We start from the raw sequence: 26,420 nt of genomic DNA on the forward strand, positions 1-26,420 counted from the left end.
CTTTGATGGAATCTGTGAACTTTGGATTCAGTCAAAGGACTGCACTTGAGGACCTAGAGAGTCAATTGTGGTCTCGAGGCCAAAGATTCCCCACCCCAGCTTATACCACAAAATCCTAGGCCTGGTGATAAGTACAAGGTCTCCCAAAAGCCTTGGTACATTTTTAAAATTTAGTCATCAACCTAGGTTCCCAGGGTCTGTTCCTCTCTATACCTTGACTCATCATTAGGGGTAATGCTTCTTGAAGTTGCTTCTTTCCTTGGGTGATTATTTCTCTGCAGCTTTGTCTGGAGTGTGCAGTTTTAAAGGTATACTGAGATCTTGGGTACAGCCTACATTTAGGACTAGATCGGGGTGGCACTGGTGTAAGGCATAGGTATCAGTCACACTGCCCATGATACTCCAGGGTGCAGCTCAAACCAGATTAAAATGCAATTGGAAATATTTAACAAAATAAATAGAAATAGAATAGAATAGAATGTTAACATGTGGTTTTTGAAGTCAATGTGTAGCCTGTAAGGATCCTTTTATAGGGTTTGGTGGATTCAGTTTGATACTTTTGGTGTAGGGAATTTTTGGTATGGAAACACATGCTTCCAGTCACCAACTAGTCTTTGATTTCTGGTCTTAGAGACTTGTTTTCAATACTGAGGAGGTGAGACCCTTACCCAGTTTCATATAGCCAGGAGGCATCAAGAGGAAGAGTTGAACTCAGGTCTTGTGTCTCCTTGGTTAGCTCCCAATTCATTATGCAACACAAGCTCTCAAAATATACATAGATGTGTAAAGATAATTCAGAATATAAGGTAGTCCATGAGTTTCAAATGAATGACATGGTGATAGAGAGATTGAATACAAGAGCCCAGTGATGGGGGAAATCACTGTGGTTTAGAGTGGTAAGGGAAAGATTCAAGAAAAGGTGTGAATTGAGTTGGATATAGACTTGAGTTGATATAGGCAGAATTCGACTATGTAGAGGGTAGGGTAGAGGGTCCACTTTGGGGAGTGGTGACTGATAATGTCAGAAGCATAGTTTGGGTCCATATTGGGGTGGGGTGGGGAGGACCTTGAATTCTAAGCTGAAGAAGTTTAGATTTTTGTCCTTTGGGCAGTGTAATCAAATGCTATAAGCAGTACAGACTGAATGGGGCTATGCCCCAGGATATCAACCTTCAGGAGAGCCCATTTCCTCCCTAAGAAAGCATACTACCACACCATTACAACACTGTCCCCATGCTTCACCTCACAGTCCTTGGCAAACTTGTGTTCTCACATGGGACAATTGCCCCCAGGCTCCCATTCTCAGAATACTATTACCATCTTGTTTCCTTCCTAGATGCGCTTTCCTCTCAACTGCCATGGAGGTAAGGGTTGGACTCTTTGGGGTTCAGATTTCCCCTTTCAGTTGTACTTTCTTCTCTGATACCAATGTTGCCTTCCCCAGGTCCCACCTGAATTTTTCCCAGTTGCAAGAATGTCTTTTGCAATGCAAAGGGGAGCTACTTGAGGACATACACCACCTAGCACTCTTATGTTCTCTGTAATCTAGTTTGAAGTCTGTAATGCAACTGAGTTGTGGAATGAAATTTCTCTTTCAGAATATTCCTCTATACCATGGGGATTGGCCCATTAGCCCGAGAGAGACAGATGTTAAGCTGCTGTTTTAAGATGATCAAATAAGCAAGTACTTATTGAGGGCCTATTGTACAGGGTAGTATTCTAATCCAATGTAGAGGAGGGATTCAAAAAAACTATAGTCACTACTTTTAAGGAGTTTACAATCTAGTTGGGGAGAAAAGGTATAATAAATGTGTGGGAAGCTTAAGGTCAGTAACATTAAGGGAAGCATTGGATTAGAGTCAAAGGACCTGGATTCAGATCTTGCCTCTGATATTTACTACTTGTGTGACCTTAGGCAAATAACCTTACCTCTCTGGTCTTTAGTTTATTCATGTATAAATGAGGTGGTTGGACTAGATGGCCTCTGAGTTCCCTTTTAGCTCTTTTATGATCCTATGACTAAATTCCATCAATGTCAAAGATATGATGCATGACGTCACATGAATAAATGCCATGAATTTGAATAAGGGAGAGGGATCACTGTGGGCTGTGGTGATGGGTGAAAGCTCCATGGAGGAAGAACTTGAGTGGACCTCAAAAAATGGAAAGGATTTGAGTTGGTCAAGAGGGATTGGTCAAGACAGGTTTTATCTAGGTAAGGCGATAGGTGAAGCCAGAAGTTAGCATTGTAAATAAGCACACACCAATGAAATGAGCTTTATTTGGACTCTTCCTGGGATATTGGCTTCCCCTCCCTTTTAACATCCCCAACTCACTCACTCCCGCACTGGATGGTTGGGTACCCACAGGATAGCTGCTATCTTGGATTCTATGGGTGACTCCTATTACTTTAGTGCAAGAACCTCATCCAGTGGGCTTCTCATCATGGCTGGAGGGGCTGAACATGGCTGGAGGGACTGAACAAAAAAATCAGAGCTTGGATTTGGACCCATGTCCCCTGCGTTCTATTAAGAATGGGAGCTCTGGGCCTTTGTCAGTTGAGCTCCCCTGCTGGTGATTCATACATGTGCTAGCCTGCCCCTGGCCCCAAGCTGGCCCAGCCCATAGCCTTGAACCTCTTCTGATTCCTGGAGGACCTCTCCCACCTCCTGGGCCTCATCCTGCTCCTTAAGATCTAGAAGTCCTGGTCCTATGCCAGAATCTCAGGGATGAGTCAGGTTCTGTTCCCAGTGGTCTTCACTGCCCCTTATCTAGACTACTATCTAGTTCACTAATTATATCTCCCTTGACAACACGTCTGTGAAGGTGGTCTGCACAGCCTTCTCCTTCACCACTGTCTGGAAGATCTATAGCAAGTTTAAGGTCACCTATATATATCAGCAACCATGACACTTCTGAGTGGAGTTTCTTGTGGTCCCCATAGACACCTTGGCCCTTCTAGTTAACCACGACTTCACCCCACTGTAGAACCAGTGGACCTTCTCCATTTACCCGGAGTCTGTGGCCATCATGCTGCAGCTGTTCACAGTGAGCAAGATGGGAGAAGCTGAGACCATCAGCAGCCACTACCTGTTTGCCCTGGGTGCCTACAGGACGCTATACCTGCTCAGTTGGATCTGGTGCTACCAGTCTGAAGTCACTATCATGGTTGGCCTGGTGTAGAATGTCCTCTACTGAGACTTCTTTCTACTTCGACATCACCAAAGTCTTAAAAAGGAAAAAGCTAAGCCTGCCTACATGGTAGCTCCCAAGGTCATCTCTGCAGCAGAAGCAGCAGTGGCAAGAGGAGACAGGCCACAGAAGCATGGGTGGGATGGGGCAGGGGAGGCCCAGGAACTGCCCAGCACAGGGGTAACTTCTTAAAAGAATCAATGGATTCCCACTTGCCTCCTCTTTTCCCCAGGGCTGGGGGGGATGGGGAGGAGGGCATGGGACCCCCAGCCTTGGAAAGCAAAAGCTCAGGAACTCAGACTCTTTATAATGTTTTCTCTTTTAGAGAAACAAAGGGAAATCTTTTTTGATTTGCTTGGGATTTAGGTAACTCCTCATTTTTCCTTCCATCGTCTTGTCAGGTTTTTATAAACTGTCTGGGGGAGAAATGGGGGTCCCCCAGTTGAGATCTATTCTTCCCACTGCCCCGTGTCCCTATTGTCTGCTTCTTTCTCCCTCCAGACTTTGCCAAACACTCAGCCTCTTCCATGGCCAGCAGGACCCCTCTTTCAGCTTTTTTTCTGGAGAATAGGAGGGGCTGGTGGGGTGACTTCTCCCCTCCATTTTTAATCTTTTTTTGTCAGTTTTTTTTTGTCATGGAAAGAGCATGGAAAGGGAGGAAAGAAGTCATGTCCCATTTTTGTACAAAATTGATGGTCAACTCCTTGTTCACTTGAAATAAAGATGAAAATGAACTTAAAAAAAAAGAATGAGAGGCTGCTTGGTGTAGTGGAGAGTGTTGGTTAGGAGTCTCGAAGATACGGGTTCAAATCCCCTCTCAAATATGAGCTATGTGACCCTGACTAAGTCATTTAACAACTACCAGCCTTGGTTTCTACATCTGTAAAAATGGGGATGATAATAGCACCTCTGTCATGAAGTTATAAATGGGAACCAAATTAGATAATATACGTAACATGCTTGCAAACCTGAAGATAATATATAATTATTAAGGTGATCTCTAATTATAACAATAATGTTATTATTGTTATAACCGTACAACATTGTCTTACTTTACATATGTGGAAAGTGAGCCTCTAAGATGTAAAGTAGCAGGGCCGGAAAAAGCTGTCTTCAAGTATATGAAGCTTTGTCTTATGATGAAGGGATTAGATTTGTTCACTTTGGCTCCAAAGTAGGTAGAAATGACAGAGAGTCAACTTTAGACTTTGGGTAAGCAAAAGCTTTCTAAGAATTAGAGCTATCAACCCCCCCCCCTACCAAAACACCCCCCCCCAAGAAGAAGGGGTGGCTAGGTGGCATAGTGAATAGAGCATCGGCCCTGGAGTCAAGAGTACCTGAGTTCAAATCCAGACTCAGACACTTGACACAATTACTAGCTGTGTGACTTTGGGCAAGTCACTTACCCCCAATTGCCCTCCAAAAAGCAAAAAAAAAAAAAAGAAAGAAAAGAAGAAGAATTGGAGCTATCCAGTCATGGAAGGGGTTGCTGAGGGAGGGAGGGAGTTCCGTTCCCCCTTAATGGAGGTCTTCAAGCGAAGGTTGGCTAATATCAGTGACCTCTGAGAGCCCTTCCAATTAACAAGCATTTATATAGTATCTACTATGTGCTGGGTACTACTCTAAGCACTTTACAAATATTCACTCATTTGAGGCTCACAACAACCCTTAGAAGTAGTGCTGTAATTATCCCCATTTTGTAGATGAGGAAACTGAGGCAGACAACAGTTAAGTGAATTGCCCAGGATTACATAGCTTGTAAGTGTCTGAGGCTGAATTTGAACTCAGGTCTTCCTAATGCCAGGCCCAGTGCTCTATTCGGTGAGTCACCTAGCTGCATCGATGGGAAAACTGAGTAGTGACTTTTAAAGGAAAGGAGCTCAGCAACAAGACGGTCAGATTGGGGAGTGGACTAGGGATGACAAGGGGTCAGGAAGCAGAGCCAGTTGAACCAATGATACAGTTCCTTAAGGAGAAGGGATGGTCTGACTCTCACCTCCAAGGGGGTTGTGGTTCCTACTATTGGGTCCCCTGCCTTAATTCTCTCCTTCCCTCAGATGTAACAGTAATTTCCCTAAATTAAGCTTAATCCGGGGTTCATGAATTTTGAAATATATACATATACACATGAATGTATATATCTATATCTATCTCTCTATCCACATCTTCTAGGGCAGATGTTCTTAGTTTTATGTAATAGACCCCTTTGTCTGTCTGGTGAAATTATGAACCAGCTTGTTAGAATAACATTCTTGGATGAATAAGGTAAAATACTATATATCACAGAGGAGAGCAAATAGTTATATATACCGTGTTTCCCCGATAATAAGACACTGTCTTATTAAATTTTTTGGACAGAAAAACACCAGAGGGCTTATTTTCAGGGGAGGGCTTATTTTAATGAACATTGACAGCAATTTTAATAAACAGGTAAATGTGAACAAAAAAATGTACCTTTATTCAATAAGCAAATCACTGGGGAAGAACAGGATGACACGCTCACTGCTGCAGCTCTGATTGGATGCAGCTCAGAGCGCGGCATGCGTTTCACGGGGGGGGGACGGACGGTGGATACAGAGGGTACCGTAATGTAGCGTGTAGCGCAGGGAATCACCTTCACTACAGCAGCAATCTCAATAGGGCTTATTTTCGGGGGAGGGCTTATTTTAGAGGAATCTTACACAGGAAGGGGAGGGCTTATTTATGGGATAGGTCTTATTATCGGGGAAACACGGTATGTATTACACATATATACACAATACACAAAATAGTTACAGATATACCCACATGCACAGACATACACATAATCATACATGCATGTATGCAATAAGATAGCTATAATATTTTTGCATATATACACATACATGTATAAATATAACCAGTCATACACATATAGGTGTAACTATTTGGTGCATGTGTGTATGCATGTTTTAATATATGGTTATATGCTATATATACTTTCTACGCAAATATGTATATAGAATACATATATACACATATGTGTAACAATTTGGTTTCCTTTGTGATGCTTTATATTTTATCTCATGCATCTAAGAATGTTGTTCTGACAAAAGGTCCATAAGATTCACCAGACTGCCAAAGGGGTCCATTACATAAAAAAACTAAGAATCCCCGACCTTTCTAGGGGATTCTTCTGATGAGGCCATAAGAAGAGATGAGTTCTCCAAGGGAGACAAACTGGGGTGAAGGGAATGGAGGGAAGAATGGATGCATTGAATGGGGGACAAGGTTAATTCAGAAGTTCAAGTCTGATGGCTTCTATCTGCCAAATAGCATCGAAGGCCTAGTTGAAGTTGGAGACAATGTATTTGAAGCAGTCCAGGCCTTCTTGCTTCTGGATCTTTTTTCCAAGTGATGCTCTGTGAACTGAGGGCAGAGCAAGAATGGGCAAAGCAGATGGTAGGAGAGGTCTAGGCCTGAATATTAGCAAGGTTGCAGCTTAAGGAGATGTGGGAGTGTAGGGTGTGATGAGGGCTACTTTTCAGTGGCTGATAAGTTTGCCCTGAGCAGAGAGTTCAGTGTAGTCAGAAAGTGCCTAATTATCTTTGTTTCCACAATAAGTCCATAGATGGTTAGCCTTGGAGAGCTTAGGTCAGGAGTGGTGAACCTGCTGCCTTGAGATCACATGTGGCCCTCTAGGTCCTCAAGTGCAGCCCTTTGACTGAATCCCCTCAGGGGTTTCGTTCTGTGAAGTTTCAGAGTGTGTGTGTGTGTGTGTGTGTGTGTGTGTGTGTGTTTATCTAATGTTGAAACTGCCCACATGACTTTGAAGGGTATAGCTTATGTGATAGTATAAGCTCTGAGTTTCTAAAACAGCTATCCCTGGACTCCTGCCTCTCTGTTTCTTGAAGGGTTAGTAGCTGTGGATGACCTAGATTCAAAGCCAAGTGTCATATCGGTGCCTAGCCTGTGAGTGAGGTATCATGATACTTACTTTATCTATTTGTTGGCAGCCTTGTGGAATATTCTTATTAGGGTCAGACAGCTGGGCGAACTCCTGGGGAGAGGTCTGGGTCACTCCCTGCAGCTGAGGGCTCTCTGGGTGAGTTCCTGCTTTTGGTGGCAAAGGTCTCTCCAAATGAGTGATTATCTCGTAACTGAACATCTGTACAAGGTAGGTTGAAGAAGCAGCAAGCCTCATGTACAAGATTTACATTTACAAAAAGATTTATTAAAGGATGTTCTGTCCACCTAACCAAGACTTTAGGGGGGCCAGAGAGCTTAATTGGGACTCTGGTGATATGGCAGTTCTTTTAAGGATTGGCTTCCCAACTTTCACTGAAAAGCCCTATCTCTAATGTGTGTTAGAGATTCTCCCTCCGTTTGGGGGGCTCCAGTGTGGAGATTGGTGGGGAGCAGGTATTATCTGATACTTTTGCTTACATATTGGTGCTTTGAGATCTCTATGAGTACAGTCAATAGTTGAGAGGAGTGAGAATATGATATTGAAACATTTTTCTCAAATTTATCTAATAAGGGGGATATGGAGGGTCACTCCGTAATAACAATTATTAGTAATAAGTATTATGGGCTCATTTGAACCTAGATCAATACTTATCTATGGAGTTATTGGAAAAAGAAGGAGAAACCTTGGTTTTAGGAATGAAAGCAAGAAATAATTAATACTTACCAGGATACTAGCCTGGGTATGGGCATGAATCTTTCCAGGGATTTCAAAAGTGCCAGGAGGACAGTCCTGGAATGATTTTTGGAGTAAAGCTTCATAAAGGTGTTTCTAGCTTTCTTCCTTCCTCCCACCTTCCTTCATGGTTCTACATAAGAATGGTAACCTAGACCTATGAGGGGAGGGAGAATAAAATTCTAATACAAAAAGATCCTAATGAGAGGAGAAAGGCCTTGGTTATGAATAAAACTACATGTAAATGTTTGTATGCATGTCTATAGTCTATAGCAGGCAATACTGATTCATTTACAATCCTCAGAGTAAAAAAAGAATGCTTACAGTCACACAACTCTTAAGAAGAAAAAACCTACGCGTACACATGCACACATACACACATGCACACACACACTCACACATTCATATATACTCACACACATATCATAGAAAGGTCATAGAAACCACAGACCAGACACTAAGTAATGAAATGAAGCAGTCATGGTTTGCAGGGAGGGACCCACAACAACCAATAAAGCGGAAGGGGAGGGGGACAGGGAATGTGAAGTGGGATTCCACCATCATCCAAACTAAATATTTGTGTATTACAAGACAGCACTGTCAAGCTTTGACTGTGTCTTTAGTTTATCTTCCCAATACCCAGGTTCACTGATAACTTCTTTCCTTTACCTAATGTTTTAGGAACCCTATCGTTCTTTTTGAGCATGACTTGGTTAGATGGCAAGTAAATTTGGAGGTTAGACCTTTCTTTCCTCTTGAAGCAAGTTCTTGTCTCTATGTTTGTTTGTTTTTTTTGAGATAGGATAGCCCTCTCTAAGTCATGTGCAGCCCATTATTTTACACAATTACAGACCATTTCAAGTATAGATAATCCTTGCAAGGAATTGAGAGGATCTTATCTTCTGTAATACCATTCCAATTTATTCAACATCTGGACAAATTAGAAACCAGAAGTCTTAGACCAATTTTTTTTTTTTTGGCTGGGATTCTTCAGTCTCCTCTTCTGAGAACTGGAGTCTTTTTAGAGAGAGAGGAGAAATCAAAAGTGAATTTTCTTTTGAGATTAATCCAATTCAAGAAGAGAAATGGAGTGTATTTTCTATAATCACTTTCCTTAGTTAATCTCTTAAATCATCTCTTTGACCTAAATTGCTCTTCTTATTGCTGCTTAGAGGATTATTTTAAGATCCCACTAGATTGCAAACTCCTTGAGGGCAGGGACTATCTTTTGCCTCTTTTTGTACCCCCAGGGTTTAGCACAGTGCCCAGCACATAGTAGGCCCTTCATAAATGCTTTTTTAATTGAATTGAATTCAGAGATGAGGAAATTCTGGCCAGAGGGTAAACTTGTTTTTGTCCCACAGCAAATTGGAACAGCCCTTAGAACCCCCATCCCTTCCTTTAGTTAATCTGAACCTCTTCTGCATTTAACTATGAGGGCTGGAATAGAAACCTCCCTATTTCTTTCTTCCTTCTCTGCCTCCTTCCTCCTCTCTCTCTCTAACAAAGAAAGAAATGCAGGTGTTTGTCTCGAACTTTCTGTTCTGCAAGAAAATGGCTTCACCGTATTTTTGTTTCACAAATACAATTACAGCCTGATTCAAATGTTACAATAGGGAAGCGATGCCTGTGGTAAATAACTCAGAGTGACACACTGATGCAAATGATTGAGCTGTTTTTAATTTGCTCATGGTAATCAGGTAGGGGGAATTCTATATTTAAATATAGCCCACCATTTTGAAGTAAAGTAATGTATGGTAATGCATTACTGAAGTTATAAATTTGTACCTCCCAAAGCAAGCAAATGCAAAAGTTAAGATTCTTACAGTAATGTTAACATATCCACATTGCGTTACCCAGACTGTATAATTCTGCATCATAAATAATGGATTTACAAGCTTAACCACTATCCAGGAATATTACATATGTGGAATGTGGCTGAGTTAATGTCACTAGGTAGGAGACCCTTAACTTTTGTTAAGGTGGTTTTTCCAGCCCCTGGCTAGGCCCCATTGTGGCTGACTTGGGGAAGTTAGTGTTGTCTGGACCTGCTGTTGTTTCAAGGAAGGGAAAGTATTTTCATCCCAAGTTTTTTTTCAAACTTCATGAGATCGTAGAGAAAGCATTATCCAGATAGCACCTACATTGATTGTTATAAACCTGGATGCCCTAGAAAGTACAGGATCTTTCAGGTGTCAAGACAGACTTCGACAACAAGGTTGACTTGGCTTTTGTTGCTGCCATACCTCTAATGTCTGGACTTGTCCCATTTCTCTCTTCTTCTTTCTCATATGCAGCCTATATGTGGAAAGGATATGTGACTCTGACTCTAATTTCTACTGGAGATAGGAAGGAGAGGCGAGATCTTTGTGATGGGGTTGACTACGTGTGGCAGATGGTAGATGATGTTGGATATTGTTGAATATTCAATGCCACACATTATGATTTTCTATCCTTCCTAAGATTTATGGCCTATTCTTAGGTGAATGATCTACCAGGCTTTCTCACACACTGCTTTCTTCAAGCCGTATCTCCCTAGTAGAAAATAAGCTCCTTGAAGGTAGGGACTTTTTTCATTTTTATTTTTGTATCTCCAACATCCTATGTATTGCCTCCTACATAGGACATTCTTCATAAATAATGGCTGGATTTTTCTGATCTAATGCAGAGTCAAGAGTAAATCACACTGGATGGGGAAGCCCCTTCCCAAGTTTTTTTTTTTTTTTATTACAGGTATGATCTGGTTAAAATGAATCTCCAGAACAGCGGTTAGAGGCAAAAGTGGTGGGAGATAGTGGTTACCGGTGTAGAAGTGGGTTGGAGGCTGCCTGCTTTGCCCTCTGTGGGGAAGTGGAAGGGCAGAGAGTCAGACTTGACATGCTCATACCACCACCTGCATGGCTGCTTCCTTCTCCTTTTGCCTCTGAGTCAGAGAGAAGCTTTGTCGGGCTGGTCCCTGAAGCAGTCAATGGCCTTCCACACAGAAGGGCCCTGCGGCCATTTTCTCTTGATTCGCTGGAAGCCTCAGCTTGACTCTTATTTCCTCATCCCTCAGTCTAACTGTCACATGGATGTTCACACAAAGGGAGAGAGGTTGTCGGCCCAGGGGAAGCGGGCACTTCAAACCTTATCCTGTTGGACTCCAGCGTTTCTCCAACAAGCAGTAAAGCAGCTGATCAACCCACAAATATTTGTTAGGCCTCTCTTATGCATTTAGGCCTGTGGTTGTTGCTAAGAAAGACACAGACTAAGTGGGAGACACATTCTCCACTCAGGAAGTTTATAGTTTCATTGAAGTCATGATATATGTAATTCCAAAATTGTGCCTTTTAGAATCTCATTTCCTAAATGGTGTAAAGACTAAGTTACTGTTCTTCAAGTCAAGATGATTTAGTTAAAATATCACCTCCCATACTTACTAGTTGTGTGACCCTAGGCAAGTCACTCAAACTCTCATGGCCCTAGGGGCAACAAGGTGGTGTAAAAATAGAGCACCAACCCTGGAGTCAGGAGGAAGACCTGAGTTCAAATATGGCCTGAGACACTTGACACACTAGCTGTGTAACCTTGGCTAAGTCACTTAACCCCAATTGCCTTGCCCTCCGCCCTCCAAAACAAACAAACAAACAAACAAAATGACAGAACTCTAAGCCTTCAAGTTGTCAGAGAAGGTACCAGTCTGCATTGGTAAAAGACAGGTCCTCATTGGAAATGCCCTATGCTTATGAGCTTAAAGTTTGTCTCTGTCTTTTTTAATTTTTTTTTTCAAATTTCACTAACTCACTATACTATGTGACTTAGGGCAAATCACTTTATTTCTTTTGAAACTCACTTTCCTCATCTGAAAAATGAATGGGTTGTATTTGTTGTCTTCAGTCATTTTTCAGTGGTGTCTGATTCTTATTGACTCCGTGTGGTTTTTTTTTTTTTTTTTGCAAAGATACTCCAGTGGTTTTCTTTCTCCTTGATGAGCTGAAACTCATTTTACAGATGAGGAAACTGAGGCAGACAGGATGAAGTGGCTTACCCAGGGTCACATAGCTAGTAAGTATCTGAGGTCAGAGTTGAACTCAAAAAGATGATCTTCCTGACTTCAGGTCTGGCATGCTATTTCCCGCACCACCTAGCTAATCTCTCAGATCCTTTCCTGCTATATAGCTCTGTGATTATGTAATTCTAAAGAAAGGAAAGCAAGAGGATCTTGTGAACACTTTGAAGTTTTCATGAAGAGGAATTCCCCCAGTAGAATTTCTTCAGAGGGACACAGTTCCTCATTCTGGTGCCACCTGTTCAGATGAGAGCAAGCAAGAGAGGGGCCATGATTTATAGCGACATGGAGGAGTAGCCTGGCCACAGAGAAAACCAGATGTGTCTTTTTGAGTCCTCTGGGGACTCGAGTCTGGACAACTGGGCAGCCCCTTTCTGAGGCCTCTTCCAGCTTGAGAGGAAACTCTAAATCTTGCTTCAGGGTGATGGCTTCCTTGGTACCTCCTGGCCTATTCTTCCTAAAGTGGAGGAAACCTTTGTTCTTACATGCTCACATGTTTGCCGCCAAAGTCACAAGCTAACTTGGGCTTGGGACTTTTGGTCATGGCACATATAGCTGAGTGTAGGACAGGGCAAATCCTGTGGAAAGTTAGAAAATAAGATCACGTATTTTTATAGTAGCTTCTCTGTCTCTTACTCCCACTCATTCATAGAGAATTCAAGATGAGGGGGGGACAGAGAGAGAGAGAGACAGACAGACAGACAGACAGAAAGAGAGAGAGAGAGAGCCAGACAGACAGACAGACAGACACACACAGAGAGAAAGAGAGACAGAGAGACAGAAACAGAGAGAGAGAGAGAGAGAGACAGAGGGAGAGACAGAGAGAGAGAGACAGAGAGAGAGAGAGACAGAGAGAGAGAGAGAGAGAGAGAGAGAAGGAGAGAGAGATGGAAGGGAGAGAGAGAGATACAGATATGGGGGAGAGAGAGAGAGCTGAGGAGAGACAGGAAGAGAGAGAGAGAAGAAAAAGCAAAATGTCTAATTTAGGTGGAATCATTGAATCTTAGAGCTGAGAAAAAACCCAACCTTTTGGGGTTATCTACTCAATTTCCCTCATTTTACAGAGGAAGAAACTGGGACCCAAAAGTTAAACGATTCATCCAAAGTTATATAGCTTGTTGGTGACTGAGCCAATGTTAGAAAATAGGTGTTTTGTCTCTTAAGTCAAGAAGATTGGTACCTAGCAACAAGATATGGTGTAATGAGTAGTCAGGGAATAAAGAGACTGAATTCTCATCCCTTTTCTGTCATTAGCATGTGGTATGATTTTGGGTCCCTCTTTCTTCATCTGTACAATGAAGACAGTGGTCTTTAAATGATCCAAGGTCCCTTCTAGTTCTGACATGCAATGATTCTTTTGACAATACATACTGAATGGGACATCATGGGAGTCCTTGCAACTATATAACACTGTATAACCTAAAATGTCAAAAGGTGTGTGTGTGTGTGTGTGTGTGTGTGTGTGTGTGTGTGTGTTGGGAGAAATCATGGATAATTTGTATGTTGAAATTTCAGATAAAACCCCTGAATTTTCTAAAAATACACCTCAGGAAGTGAGACTATAGGCTTCTGCATATGAATCACGTGGTTGAGAGACCATAGGTGGGGTCCAAGTTGAAAGCTGCTCTGTATAATGTCCACCCTGTTGTTCTCAAAAGATGCAAAGTGACAGTCAGTCAACCAAACACAGGTTTTTTTGAGCTTATGCATTATTACATTGGTAGACTGAGATTTTTCAAAGGTTGTCAACTCTTAGGATGTTAGTAGTTGGGGACTTTAGGTCTAGAGATTTTACCATCTTTAAGAGGCTCTAAGGGGCAGAAAAGAGAATGGAACCCAGGACTCTTTCTGCCCATATTCCACCACTAAGAACCTAGGAATTTGCAGTTAGGATTACCAAGCAAAGCAAGCAAAGGGTTTTTTTTTTTCTCCTTCATGAAAAGGGGTAATGAAATGTCCTCCTGAAGTCACCTGAAGGAACTTTGCCCCCTTGGCTTCCCTCTCCTAACTTGTGCTGGATTGCTTGGTTTTGTGGTGATGAGGTTACTTAATTATACTACTTCTAATATCTAACCAACAGCTTGCTGGGCGCTGCTAGGGATGCAAAGAAAGTTCACAAGATAATTCTTACCCTTAAGGAGTTTAGAATCTATTGGGGGAGATAAAGCTGGAAGGAATGAAATAAGGCAAAATTTTGGATTCAGCTGTGATGCTGACTTGAAAGTTCAGAGAAGGAAGAGAGAGGCAAGGCTTATAATAGTCAGTCATAGAATTTCTGGATGTTTGAATTTGAAGGGAGAGGAGATGTCTTATCATTCTAGTTCAGCCCAAAGCAGGAACTTTCCTTGCAGCATTCTGAATGTTTTGCCTCTGCTCGAATACTTCCAGAGAATGGAGAGCTCATTATCTTTCAAAGTGAACCATTGTGGTTTTAGAAAAGAAAGACCTGAAGGATCTGAAGGATGGGTGGATATTGAGTTGACAAAGGAGAAGGGGGGGGGGGGGAGAGAAGAACATGAGCAAAGGTATTGTGGGGTAAGTATGGTGACTTTAGGGGATAGTAATGTGCGCCTGGTTGGAATGAAAAGTATATTGAGGACTAGTCAGAAATAAGTTTGGAGAGGCAGAGAGAGAATGAATGGTAGGTGGGAAAAACCAGCTAATTCCAGAGTCTGAATTTATTTAAAATTTTAAAGATAATGTAAATGGTGTCAGGTCAGATCAGACAATGGAGGTGAATGTCACCTTCTCTGTCAAATCTGAGTTTTATTAACCCAGCCTAGACATTGGTACCAAAAAAGAAAAAGGGGAGGGGGGGAGTCCAATTAGACTCTGGGAAAATGTCTTCGGGCTGGTCACAGATGTATAAGCAACAGACCGGGATCATTTGTCATATTGTGCAGCAAGGTTGAAAGGGAAATTATTTCCATAAATTATTGTACAGCAGAAAAAAATAATTTCAGGATCTCTCATGAAGATTGAGCTAATCAGACTGGCTTTTCAGGGCAGAAGGAGGTCCTCTAAGTCAGTGTAGAAATAGGAATATGTCTCTCTTATACTTATTTTGGGTCAGGTTTTTGAAAAATCCCTTATTCTCTCTAGGCACAACTCAAAAGGTTACTGCTGACTTTCTGCTGGGACTGGAATGTGAACCTGTCCATCATACGGTATAGCACCCTCTCTGTAAGTGAGTAGAATATAAGTACCCTGAGAGCAAGATTTGTTTTTGTAACCCCAAGAAGAGCCTAACCTAATGCCTTTCAACACAGTTGGTGCTTAATAAATATTTGTTAAATTATTGAATTAGAAAGGTTCATTCATTGTAAATTGATGTAGGGATCAGAGCATGGGTCAGATCTTGCTAATTAAGCCTTCATGAAGTAACCCAAACTTGGAGGTTTTACTGTTTTTACAAGCAATCTCTCATGAATGCCTATGTCTCACTGAAGCATACATAAGTCAATGGTTACATTGTGAAGGGAGTCAGATTTGTCTGTGAAGTCTTCCTATCTCACTGTTAGCTTTCTGCCCCCACCCCATCTAGAAGTCTTGAAATTGCCACCTAGTTTGCTCTCAGAGGTCATTGTTCTATCATTAGGACATTTCACTTCATCAATTCAGCAAAAAGTTAGTGAGGATCTACTGTCTACAGAGCACTGTGCTAGGTGCTAGAGTTGATAAGAGATGGATCCTAGCTTATTGGGCTTACAGTCTAAGAGGGGTTTAAGACCTAAATACAGATAATTATAAAACAGAAAAGTAGACTGGAGAGATGATACTGAGCAAAATGAAATGTGAAGTGGAGGTTATCAACCAGGGAGATCAGGGAAGTTTTCATAGAGGCGGTGACCTTTGAGCTGGGCATTAAAGGATAGGGGATATTCAATTATTGGAAAAGGAGTTGGAATGGATTCTAGGTATAGGAACAATGTCAAGTAAAGGCATGGAAATAGGAGAGCCCAATGTGTATTAGGAGACTAGAATAGTCCAATTTAACTAGAGCGTAAGATACTTTGAAAGAACTTCTATAAAATAAATCTGGAATGTTAGACTGGCTCCTGATATTCAACAGGCCTTAACTATCCAGCAAAGGAACTTGCATTGTAATCTATCTACAACAGAGAGCCACTGAAGATTTGTTAGCAGAGGATTAATGTACATAAGATTTGTCTGATGGTGATACAGAATGGGGAGAAAAAAGAGGCAGGATGATCTGTTAGGAGGTTCTTATGACTCCAAACTTCTCTAAAGTCTCTAGACTTCTTCACCTCCTCTTCCTCATCTTTAACCACCTCCACATCCTAAGGAACCCTCTGCCCTGAGATCTTGCTCTCTTGATTAGTTAACTGCCTGCCTCTACCACTATTTCAGGAGAGCCTCCTGCCATGCTTTACTTCACTTGAATTTCCACTCTTTGGACTTCTTCACTTAACTAGGCCCTCCCTTACCAGCTTCCCTTTATGAATGTAAGTCCCTTAGTGCACTTGCTTACTTATATTGCATTCCTAATGCTTAGCACAATCAGGCACATAATAAGCACTTAATAAATGCTTTATCTATTATCTGACTATTCATATCTCCTTCCTTCCCTCCCTCCCTCTCTCTCTCTTCTATCATAATAGTTCCTGTGCTTGGATGATAGGTGTGGGACTAGAAGGGAGAGATAGATTTGAGAGACATTGTGGAATGGAATCAATAAGAACTTAGTTGCCTGTGTATAAGACAGGGAGGGGAGGGAAGATTTGAAAGTCTTTTTCTTTTGGTAGAGTCATTCTCCTATCCAAATGTATTGGATGCCTACTATGTGCATGGTAGTATGCTAGGCATGGGAGGAAAGGGGAAGGAGTGAAGGGTGGGGCAAAAATAAGATGGATCCTTTATGTCTAGCTAGTTTGATTCACGTTAAACTAGAATTTCAGGTCCTTATCTCTCAAAATTTCTTTGCTTTTCAGTTTCCTCCTTTATAAATAAAGTTGGCTTAAATGGTCCTTTGAGGTCCCTCCCAGTTCTGTGATTCTATTTCACTCTTTTTCATGTAATCCACTAATCAAATTGTGTTAACTCACCATTCTATGATAGAACTTTGTACCTTGGTTCATGCTGCTTCCAGGGATGCCCTCTACCTGTTGACAACCTATCTGTCCTCCAAAGTTCAGCTTTAATTCAACTTCTTCTATCAAATCTTTTCTTGTCATAGAATTTTGCAGCTTGAAGGGACCTTAGCAACTATCTAGTATGACTCATGCCTGAAAAGGAATCTCCATTATAACCTAACCAACAAATAGCCATCTAGCCTCTGCTCTGAGACCTCCAAATGAAGGGAAACCAATGCTTCCCTAAGTAGTCTATTTCGCTTTTTAGACACCTCTAATTGCTAAGATTTCTTTTCCCCATCAGCAAGCCTAAATCTGCCTTTTTGAAATGATCACCCACTGTTGTTAAGGGCAGTTATATGGTGCAATGTATAGAGTGCTGGGGGCCTGGATTCAGAAATACTTAAGTTCAAATCGGGCTTGAGATGCTTACCAACTGTGTGACCCTGGGCAAGTTACTTAAACCTTTTTGCCTCAGTTTCCTCATCTGTAAAATGAGATGGAGAAGGAAATGTCAGACCACCCCAGTATCTTTGCCAAGAAAACCCCAGTGACATGGAGCCATGATGAGTCAGACTTGAATGAAAATGACTTCCACACATTACTCCTTCCTAGTTTTGCTCCTCTGGGGACAAAGAGAGGAAATGCAGTTCCTCTTCAACATGGTAGTCCTTCAGATACTTGGAGATGACCATCGTATTCTGCCAGGGTTTTCTTTTTACCATACTAAATATCCCAGGCTCCTTCAACTGATCAAAAATCAATCTTAATGAATTCAAGACTATTCAATGTCCTTGTTGCCCTCCTCTGGATACTCTCCAGCTTATCAATGTCTTTCCCAAACTGTGGCATCCAGAAATGAGCTCGATACTCCAGATGTGGTCTGTCAAGGTCATAGTACAGTATATAGACTATCTTCTTATTCTAGAAGTTATGCATCTCTTAATGAAGCCACAAAGCACATGGCATTTTTGGCTAGCATATCACACAATTGGCTGAGCCCAATATTCTAGCCAAAGCATTGGCAAGTTATAACCTGAGGGCCCAATCCAGTCAATTGCATGTTTTTGTATGTCAAGAATTAAGAATGGTTTAAAAATTTTTTTTAATTCAATAAGCCTTTATAACCCCTCCCCACAACACATTCTTAGCTTGTAGGCCGTACAAAAACAAGCATTGCCCTATGGGCCATAATTTGTTGACCCTTGCCCATTACATTCTTTTTGTATGTTGGCTCTTTCATCTAGTATGTTAGTCATCCCTCCTAAATATGTGTGAGTTGAGAATGTGTTTATCCAAATCATTGATAAAAATGTCTCCACTGTAGAATTCCTTCAAAGTTGATCTCCCTGAACAGGTTGGATTTTTCCATTTTCTTAAACTGTTACGCACTCTGTACTTAACAATTTTATCTTATCCTGTAGCTATTTATATACATGTCTCATATAACAAGTACTACTAAATTATTAGCTCCTTGAGGGCAGGAATTACCTCTTACTCATTTTGTTCCCTTCCCCCATTGCCATGGGCTGGATGGGGAGGACTAGCAGCTCAGGTATGAGGACTTACCGAGTCCTTTTCAGAGCTGCTCATCCACCTTTGGTGTCCACCTATTACCCAACCCTGACCTGTGGCTCCAAGAAGCTTTGGCATGTTGTGCACAGTAATAGCCACATTGTGCCTTGACTGACCCTGATAGACTTGGCTCTTCTCAGCAATGCAAGAATCTAAGATAACGCTAACTTATGATGGAAAATGCTATCCACATCCAGAGAAAGAACTTTGCAGTCTGAATGCACATGGAAGGACACTATTTGCTCTCCTTTTCTTCTGTTGTTTTGTTTGGTTTCTTCTTTCTTGTGGTTCCTCTCATTAGTTCTAATTCTTCTTTACATCATGACTAATATGTTTGATGTGAATGTATAAGTAAAGCCTATATCAGCTTGCACACCATCTTGGTAAAGGGGGGAGGAGAGGGTAGGGGAGAAAATTCAAAACTCAAAATCTTATGGAAGTGAATGTTGAAAACTAAAAATAGATAAATTATATAAAAAATAACTCTAAACAGTGTAAAATACTTGGGAATATACCTACCAAAAACAAACCCAGGATTTATGTGAATAAAGCAATAAAAAAGCTTTGTACACAAATAAAATCAGATTTAAATAAATGGAGAAATATTAATTTTTGATGGGTACACGGGGCCAATATAATAAAAATGACAATTTTACTAAAAATATACTAAAAAGAAAAAGAAGCTGTGGCATGTGCAGCATTCACATCCCAATAAAATTGTTTCTGCAAATAGGTTAAACCAGGTTGAGGGTAACCAATGGCCCTCAAACCCATTAGTGAGTTAGAGGAATGTCTACCCCAAGCCTGTGCATATTTCCCCCTGTGGAATGGGTGGATGAGAACAACTTGTTCCAATAGCCATGAAGGCCGAAGCAGGCTCTTTGGAGCACTTAGGGCTTGTTCAGGCATTTTCATCCACTTCATCTCAGGCCATCACCTATCATTGACTTTTGTCCTGCCACTGGACATCAATTACTGGAAGAGAGAGTGAGTCTGATGATTTTGCCTCACTTAAATCTAATTCACTCACAAGTCAAGATATCTCTTCAGATATAAAGGATGAATGACAACAGGTATTAAATAAACATGAATCAATGAAAAAGTATTTATTAAATGCTTACTCAGTGCCAGGCACTGTATAGAAATACAAAAATGAAAATAGTCCCTGTCCTCAAGGAACTTACATTCTAATAGGTGAAGACCACATACAAAAAGAGTGATGGCCAAGGAGGAATGTTTTGGAAAAGAAAGTCAGAGGAATGGTGATTGGAATCATTGAGTAGCTGAATCAAATGTCCTTTCTAGGAATTGTAGTGCTGATTTGATTACTCTTCTCAGAGTGAGAGTTGAAAAGTAAGAGGTTGATAATCACACAGTGGCATCAAGATTTCTGGGAAGTTGTGTTCTGGGAATGGTCAAATTTTCACCATCCAGAAACCCAGGGTCACAGGGGTAGAAATTTGAGTTCCAGGTCAAAGGTAAAGACTGCAATACAAGGGATAAGGTATAGAGATGATTAAGAAGTGGTATGGTGGGTTTGGTTCTATCAAGACAGGAAGAATGCTCATCAGTTAGAAGCCTGTGGTCCCAGGTTGTGAGGTAGAAGCTAGAGTGTATATGATATCATAGAGATGATGAGAAAGTAGCATGTTAGGTCTGGGTTTAGGCAAGAAAGAGAGAATGCTCATTGATCAGAAGCCTGTAGTCCCAGAATAGGGACTGGAGCTCTGAGTCACTGATGGAGACAGGAGCAAAGGAGCATATGGCCTTGATCTGTCATATATGGAGATGTGGTCCTTGAAAGATCTAGAAGAACCTTCTCTGTGTCTGTAATTATTTAACGATTATTTGTTAACAATATGCTATTTATACCACCAACTTTGCTATGAAAAATAGCTTCTTGATAGCAAAATGAGGATCATGCATTTTATCAAATGGCTCATTCAAAATCCCTCTGAGCAGACAAAAAAGCCTATATTTTTGGTGAGCATAGAATAGAGATCCCCAAGCAAGCTTCTTCTCCAAGCACCTTGACTTAGCCCATTGTCCAGAGAGCCTCCTTTTTTTTTCAGTGTTTATGTAAAGACAAGTCACATTGGCACTTGACAAACGACCTGTGACTCCACGCTGCAGTATCCTATCGACAGTTTTTGACAAACCCTATGGTATCACGTTTGCATAAGTAAGTTTGAAATGCCCTTTCCATTAACAGAGGAGCTCTGCTATTAACTAATTACACTTTGCCTTTTCCACTGCTTTGGCGGCTGTGCTGATGGAGACATAGCAGACATGGCGGCACTTGACTTAACAAAAGCAAGACTCTACTGCTTGTACTATTCTTTCCTGCTATTTAAAAAAAATCATTAAACATCAAGTTATTTGGGAAAGAAAGTAGACATCATAAAGAGGGCACTCACTGATGGACTCTCTATTTCTTCAGGACCATGTTGTGAGAGAGAAATAGCTCAAGTATTTTCACCTTATGGACCTTAATTTCCTCATCTGCAAAATGAGGGGTATTGGCATAGATCCCTTCCCAAGGTCTTTTCCAGCTAGCTCTAGAGGCCATGGATCTGTGAACCTATAAGTTTTTGGAACTAGACCTTGGGTGTGTTGTTTGTATTTTCTTTGTCTTGGTTTTAATTTTTAGAGAGACTAACCAGCTTATTAAAAAGAGCATAGTTCTCTGGTAGTAGCTCTGGGTTTTAGTCCTGACCCAAATGCAAACTCATTGTAAGGTTGGTCCTCAAAATTTTTGGTCTTTGGCTCTCTTTACATTCCACTCTCTTCTTTCTAGCCCCAATACTTTGCTTTTTTCTCCTTCCTCTGGGAAGATAACCCGTATCCCCTACCCCATTTCCATAAGAACTTGGTCTCTGAACTTCTTTCTTCACCAGTGCTGCCTACCCTTTCCAGTCAACCAAAGTTACCTATTAAAGGCTTAAGGGGATTATCCTTCCTAGGGGCTTTTTCTCTAAGTAGAAGACTGGGAAGACTCAGAACACTTTGACAATCACTCTCAGTGGAATTCACCTCAGTGTATTCCAATGTGTCCTCAGCCTGTGCTACTGATGTTCTATCTGATTTAGTATCCATTCTTTTCCTATCTACCAATCCATAGCTACCCTCTCCTCCGAGGCCAAATTCAAGTCAAGATTATTTGTTCTTGAATTATTTAATCCGTAAATGACTTGCTTCCAACTAGATTGCAAGTTCCTATATATAGATTGTATATAGTTTGTTTGTGCATGTTTGTTTACTTTTTGTCTCCTCCATCAGGTTGTAAGCTCTTTGAAGGCAGGGACTGTCTTTCACCTCTTTTTGTATTCCAAGGCTTAGAATAATGCCTTGGCTTAATAAATCTTTATTGACTGAGCAAGTTGTGTTTATATGATTGTAGTGAAATTGTTGTGCTATAAGAAATCATAACAGAATGGTTTCAGAAAAGCCTGGGAAGACTTATATGCACTGATGCAATTGAGGGAATTGAGTAGAACCAGGAGAACACTGTATGTAGTAACAGCAATATTGTAAGGATAATCACCTGTGAAAGATGTTCAAGGCAATCATCCAAGATATTTCCAAAAATTTGTGATGAAAAATGCCATCCATCTCCAGAGAGAGAACTGATGAACTGAACTCTGAGTGTAGATTGAAGCACATTTAAAAAAAACAACATTTTCTTGTTTTTGGGCTAATATAGAAATATGTTTTTACATGACTTCATATGTCTAGTTGAAATCAAATTGCTTGCTTTTCAATGGGTGGGGAAGAGGTGGGAATGAGGGAGTGAATTTGGAACTCAAAATTGTAACTAATGAATGTTAAAAAACATTTTTTACATGGAGTTGGGAAATATTTAATGAAATAAATAAAAACATATTAAAGACAACAACAACAACAAAAACAGATGCTTATTGGCTAATTTGAGAGTTAGGTATTATTTCTTGGTGTAGTAAAAAGAATACTGAATTTGGAGTCCAGAGATCTAAGCTCAAGTCCTGAATTTGCCATTTGTCAGCTCTGTGACTGTGGGCAAGTCATTTTACTTTCCTGATCCTTGGTTCCTTTATCTGTACAAAGGGAATAATAATCCTTTTGCTATCTACCTCAAAGGCAAGTAATGAAAGAAGTGTTTTATAAACTATAAATCCCTATGTAAATATGCACCATTTTTCTTGGAAGTACCTTGATAAACAATTAGTAGATAATAAATAGTTGTGGATTGACTAAGAAATTAATCTTTACAGGGAGAATTTGATAGACTGGCAGGGGAGAGCTTTTTGGACAAGGAGCTCCTACTGGTGTCCCTCAGATGACACTAAGAGGCAGCCATCTACTCCTGGCTGTGTTTCTGATTCTCTGGACTGTGTTACCAGGCCACTAGGTCCTCCTGGGTACCTTCAAGTCCCCACCACATACTACCTTTTCTTTGTTGGCTTCCCTCAGTATAATAAAAAATTTCCCTGAGGGCAACAATTATTACTATTTTTTCTTGTCTTTGTATCCCTAGCCCTTAGTTTAGGGCCTGGCACAAAGTAAGAGGTGGATTGACTTTCCTAATTATTTGACCTGAGGTAAGTTACTATACTTCGGTGTGTTTCAGTGTCCCAATCTATAAAATGAAGGTGAAGCTTGCTCTATCTCATCTCTCAGGGATATAATGAGGATGTGTGAAGACAGTAGACCGGAAAGTGTTTTGCAAAGTAAGAATGTCACAACACCACTGGCCAAAATCTTCTATTAAATGCATTGGAACCTTGAGTGAACTACAGGGGGTTGAGATGCTTTGCTGAAGGTGAGCATTCTGAGTGTCTGGTCAGTATCCCTAGAGTTATATATAACTAGGGCAGGACATCTAGGGCTTTTTCCCAGGCACCAATCTTGGTGGGGAGAGCACACTTTCTCCCTGTAATGAAAAAGAAATGATCATCCCCTGTGCCTTGCAACCTTCTATCATCATGTACTCTTGAAGAGTTTGGGGGAGAAGACAGATGCTGAGAAAATGTGCAAGAGTGTGGGAGAAGCCATCTTCTCTCTTAGTACCACCATAACTACAACCCAATGGTCTCTTCAGGGGTCTGGGTATACCAAGCCCAGCTCTTACACCATTAAGTTGAGTTTTCCCCCAGGTGTAAGTCATTTTAGTTACAATTCCAAATATGCCTAGTACTAATTGCTGGATGAGCTATAAAATGTGGTTATGTTTAGCTGGAAGAGGATATGAGTAACATGTTTTCATGGAAGTATAATGAACAGGATTTGAAGACAGAGAACCTGGGTTCTAATCCCACATTTTATGCGCAGTAGCTGTGTGACTTTAGTCAAATCCTTAGACTTCAGTTTCTTTAGCTACAAATTGGATTTGTGTAGGGTATGAATTAGAATTTTTTTTCCTAAGGTCCCTTCCAAGTCTAAGTCTCATGATCCCTTGCAGGTCCTCAGAGGCATCAGGAAATTAGGGAAAACGCTAGAGTTAACTAAGGGAAGCAGGGAGGAATTATGGTATGAAGTGGTATAAAGATGACTGTCCTGAGTTCTACATAAGACTCTGCTGCAGACTGTGGAATTGTAGACAAATTTCTAAACCTAATTTCTCTGGCCTCGCTTTTTGTATCTGTAAAGTGAATGTGGTTCGACCAAAAGTTCTCTTTCTCAGTTCCATAGTTCTGTTTTCATAGTTCATTTTTCTGGAAGTGGGTTGTCCAAATTGCTGATCACATAGACTGAATTTGTTTAAGCCCAGACTAGGCTCCCTGGCTACCATCCAGCACCTGCCCCCATTGTGTCTTGGTGGCTGTCTAAGGAATGTCATTTCACCGTTGTTATTAGCCTACCCTGAAGTCAAACAGAATCAGGAAGTCACAATTGCTGTAACAGAGTCTGAAACGCCAAGGCCAAGGAATGATGGATTTGGGATTATTCCTGTCATTGCTTCCTGAAAGTAGCACAGATAATTGAAAGATGGCTCTATTACCACTTTTGAATGAAGGAAGAAGTTGGAGTTGTTAGGAGTTCAGCCTGGATTTTTTACTTAGGCTCATATGAGCTCTCTTTATGAGCCTTGAAGACCCAGCCACACCCAATAAGACTAAAGAACTGGTAGAAATGGCAAGTTATAATGTAAAAGTTCAACAAGCATGTTGTGTGTCTTCGGTGGTGTATCATTCAGCTCCAGAGAGAGGACCTAGGATGGCAGGTCCCTAAGCAGTAGGAGAGAGACAAAGAAGTTGAGTGAATCAGACACATGCTTAGCTTTCTTTGCACATGAGTCCTTGTCTTATTATTAGTAAGATGTATGGCCCAGTTGAGTTAGCTTCTGAACCAATGATGTGTGAGCTATCACAATGTAACTATACTATACCCAGGACCAGTACTTTGAACAGTGTTGGCTTGTTGTAACTAGAGGACTACTGAGGAGGTCACTTCTATAGAGCAAGCAAGCAAATGAACTAAAGCCTCCATCCCAGCCTGAAATTCCACCATTAAATCCCAATTTGGGGGGAGGGGGGCTCAGTGATTTTGCCTCTATTAAAATTCAAGTGAGAGGTATTAACAGGAGGGATAGAGAACTGGCTTCTGAGATAGAAGACCTGAATTCAAATCTCATCTCTGACACATGAAGGCTGTGTGACCTTAGGAATGCTATTTAAACTTTCAGTGTCTCAGAGGGCTCTTTAAGACTATGAGTTGCTGGGCAGCAATGACTGATGTGCAATGTTAGAGGGAATTCCTTGAATCAAAGAAATCACAAATCAGTCAAAAAAATAAATCTGCAAACAGCTCTGAGATACTATTTTGAGTTATTTTCATTCATACCTTAAGAGTCAACCTCTGGGTAAGATACCATATTGAGTTATTCTCATTCATACCTCTGTATGAAGAGGCACTTGGATTAAGTGCCGTAGTAGATAAGGGTGCTGGGCTTGGAGTCAGGAAGACCTGTGTTCAAATTCTACCTCTGAAACTAGATGTTGGAACATAGGCAAGTAAGTTAACCTCTCTGATACCTGAGGAAACCCCTTAGGACTTAGCTGCTAAGTCAGGTTGAGATTTTTAGTGGCTTGAGTTCCTAATGTTACAAACATTTTCCCCTCACCCTCCTCCCCAACTTCAATTTGGGTAAATGAGTTTTTTGGCCCCTTTTCTGAGAGCAGGTTAACTAAAATAGCTATTATAGGGGTGGCTAGGTGGCTCAGTGAATGGAGCACTGGCCCTGGAGTCAGTAGGACCTGAGTTCAAATCTGACCTCAGACACTTAACACACACACACACACACACACACACACACACACACACACAAAACTAGCCATGTGACCTTGGGCAAGTCACTTAACCCCAATTGTCTACCCTCCCCCCTCCAAAAAAAATAGCTATTAAAACAGAAAGATATCAATAGGACTATAGAATCACAGATTTTTGAGCTGGAAGGTTATCTTAGAAGTCATTTAGTCTAACCCCTCATTTTACAGATGAAGAAACTAGCACAGCTAGGTAGGTGGCAGAAGCATGATCAGAACTTGGGTCCTGTGGCTCAGGGTCATCCTCTTTCCCACTGAACTACTGGAGACAAAGAAAGCAAAGAGAGGGAGGGTACTCAAGACTAGCCTTGGGTTGGGTCTATACACACTCACCCTTTATGTAGCCAGGTGTGTATGGCTGTGCATCACTACATGCATTTGGGTAGAATCTCTCTTAAAATCCATTGAACCTCTTAGTTTAAGTGTTCCCGGAAGCTCTGTCCTGACTCCTTAGAGAGATCTCATGCAAAATGAGGGCAGAGAAAGAGGCAAAAGGAGCGTTTGAGCTTTTGGTCAGAGTGTTCCTACAAAGCTGCACTTCTGAAGAGGAC

The 26,420-nt window shown here is 41.1% G+C and overlaps 1 long non-coding RNA gene and 1 pseudogene across 3 annotated transcripts in view; both read left to right on the forward strand.

Annotated features, from left to right (window-relative positions):
• The window catches only part of LOC138146898 (uncharacterized), a 94,460-nt gene that overhangs the window by 44,186 nt on the left and 23,854 nt on the right, over positions 1 to 26,420 (forward strand). For all 3 annotated transcript variants that reach the window (XR_011164638.1, XR_011164639.1, XR_011164637.1), the window contains 2 exons: positions 15,003 to 15,083; positions 23,225 to 23,366. This is a non-coding gene — a long non-coding RNA (uncharacterized lncRNA). The remainder of the gene's footprint in view (positions 1 to 15,002; positions 15,084 to 23,224; positions 23,367 to 26,420) is intronic.
• On the forward strand, positions 1,359 to 3,265 carry LOC138146902 (ER lumen protein-retaining receptor 1 pseudogene; annotated as a pseudogene).

This window comes from Petaurus breviceps, unplaced genomic scaffold, assembly GCF_028583685.1.
Source record: "Petaurus breviceps papuanus isolate PSGF00001 unplaced genomic scaffold, PetGlider_PUasm1.0 90775, whole genome shotgun sequence".
In the NCBI taxonomy this organism is placed as follows: domain Eukaryota; kingdom Metazoa; phylum Chordata; class Mammalia; order Diprotodontia; family Petauridae; genus Petaurus; species Petaurus breviceps.